Source organism: Pristiophorus japonicus, unplaced genomic scaffold (genome assembly GCF_044704955.1).
Source record: "Pristiophorus japonicus isolate sPriJap1 unplaced genomic scaffold, sPriJap1.hap1 HAP1_SCAFFOLD_52, whole genome shotgun sequence".
Taxonomy (NCBI): Eukaryota; Metazoa; Chordata; class Chondrichthyes; family Pristiophoridae; genus Pristiophorus; species Pristiophorus japonicus.
The window spans coordinates 4,221,563-4,224,425 of record NW_027254426.1 but is presented as its reverse complement, the minus strand read 5'-3'; positions in this window follow the sequence as shown (position 1 = coordinate 4,224,425).

The following is a 2,863-nucleotide window of genomic DNA, read 5'->3' as shown; positions in this document are numbered from 1 at the left end:
AACATTACACACGACCTTCCGGTAATGTGGAGAGTGGGGGAAGCACGCTCGAGCGGACAAGGCGAGAGCAGGATCATGATTCCTCTACTCCCTATGGAGCTCGTGCAGGGAACACGACCTTAAGTGGTTTTGGGGATACATGGTATGAGCGAGGAGGGGTCAAGTTACAGGACATAAGAGCTATCCTGAGTGAGGTGGGACCTGCACCTCTTCAGGATCTTAATAAGTTTGCCCAGTGGTGGTGTAATATTCTGGGATGGTGGCAGTCTGGGAACATATCAGAGAAACCGAGGGTTCACATGGTTCTGTGAGCTTTAGGGAATCACCGGGGAAAGGTAGTAGGTTTTGAAACAACTTCCAGGTCTCATGCTTGGTAGAATAATAGCTGCAATCTTTGTTACTCACTCGGGCCACAGTTAATAAAGCGGCTTGCATTATTACCAGGGGAAGGACCCAGGAAAGCTGGGGAACGCATATTCCAGTTGTGTAAAAGTTTGGGAAGTAATTGGATTGATATCAGTCATTACGGGGATGGTACACATAGAGAGATCATTTTGACTCTCCTATCCCCGTCAGTAGTTCTGGAAGTAGATGCCTGGGGTGGGGACGAACGTTTTGATAAATGGTTGGCAAGGGTAGAAAGCTTGTATCAGGGAGCTGCAGTAATTTCAGTCATGGAAGAGAGACAGGGGTTACAGCGATGGAAGACAGAAGGGCCTGAGTGGATGAATCCCGCGAGGAGTCACATAAAAGGAGCAGGACCAGGTGTTGGCCGTCAGTTGATAGAGGACAGGGAGAGACTGGCTAAAGAATTAGAAAAGTTAAAAGAAAAGTTGAAGAATCAGGAAAGAGAAGCTGGAGACACAGACAGGAATGATACCTCGGTTTAGTTGCTGAGGTCGGGGGTAGATTCCGCAGGTGAGGGAGGATCCCTATAGGAATGCCGTGCCTCAACCACACATGTCGTTCCTTTAGGACCCTTACTTCAGGATAGGGGTGGCCATACCCTTATCGAGGCTTGTGTGGAAGGGCAGCGGGAAATGGACACAGGGTCTGCCGGACAAATGAAGGTGCTCCTGGAGGAAGGGGATTCCCCTCTTCAGAGACAGTTCCCCAACATCCCAGATACACGAGGAGCAGTTACTGAACAGTCAGAGATGAAAGCAGTGCGAGAAGCTTGTTCAGAAACATTTAAAGTGTCTGCAGGAATGGGCTGTCTCAGAACTGATGAGATGTTCAGTGAAAAGCTCAAATGTGGGAGTTACAAACATGATCTTTAAGGATGTGAAATAGAAGTTGGATCGTTGCAAATGTCGAGAGAGTGAATTACAGCAGTTCCGAAGGGTGAACTGAGAGAAGGACTGGGTCTCTCGACTGACTATTCAGCATTTCCGTCATCCTTTACTGTATGTTGTTAGACTTCTCCCACAAAGCAGAGGAAATTGTTAAAACCTGTGCAGAGGGTAACAGCCTTAGTCGAAGAAACCGACTGTGAGTTTACATTTCTGAATGTAAACAGCATGGAATTGAGTTGGAAACATCAAAAATTGAAAATTTACTTTTCAGTAAAAATGGATATGGTGATCACAGACCAACGGACTTTAAAATGGCATCCTGAGAATCTGAATCTACAACAACCCTACTTTGACCCGAAGCGTGCTGCTATTTGGAAGAAGGAAATAGAGAAATGGAATACAACATTTCAACAGCTACAGAGTTTGAATCAAGCAATCGTTGTGGACATTAACCATCACACTGCGGAAATCGAGAACGTTCACACAACTTTGGAGCAGATTGAACATGTAAGCTGGTGGGAGTCATTGTTGGGATGGAGCCTGAACGGCAACAGGTGTGATGAACACAATGATACACCCTGTCCTTATCCTGGTGCTGGTTCAGCTGATCGTGCTGGTCATTTTGATTGACTGCGGATGTCGTGTTGGAAAACAAGGACAACAACTGGACAATGCTGTTGAACGAGCTCGAGCCACCATGCAAATGTATGTTACCCAGATAAGACCTGTAGAGAGGCGAGGAGAAGAAGTGGGGGAATGTGGGAGCACAGTCCCGCATTGCTGAACTCTTTGCTTCAGCATGCAGTCTGAAGTTTGAATTAAAAAACAGGAAGATTGAAGTTTGGATGGAAAGAGACTGTTCGACAATGTGGTGCCTTCAGCCATTGAAATGAGTAACTGGTCATTGTCTGTATGTTAAATATTTGATTGTACCTTTGTTACTATTTAATGACATCTGTAGGTTAAACAAGTAATATTAAGTCTATATGTTAAACAATTCACAAAGCAGTTAGCCGTGATTGTCTAAATGCAAAGAAATAAGAGTATAACGATGAGACTCACACACGCAGACACCAGAGACACTGGACATTCGGAAGGTGTGTGTCTCAAGCAGCCACGGAAATCGAAGCAAGCTGCCTTTGTGAAGTGTTCTCAGTAACTTTCATACTTGGTTTGTTTGGTATGAATGTTTAAATAAAAGACCTGATCCTGCCTTTACTACAACTGAATGTGTGCGGGTAATTCGAGGTTAAAAGCAACGAAGCAAAAAGAGCAAGACAGCCGTTTACAACATTTTGTAACAGATAACTGATGGTTGAGCACACGATTTGATAACTAGACTTGTAGATCAAGCATCAATGACAAAGGCAACAAAACTGCCCACCAGCACCAGGTGTCTTTCACTTGTTTGTCCCAAATTTTCAGCAGCTGGGACAACAAGGAATCAGGTTCCACCGAGATTTGAACTCAGATCCCAGAGTGCTCACCATTACACTATGGAACCAACCATGATAAAATATTTCAAACTTTTCTCAAAAACAACAAAATCATCTCCAACAGTACACTTT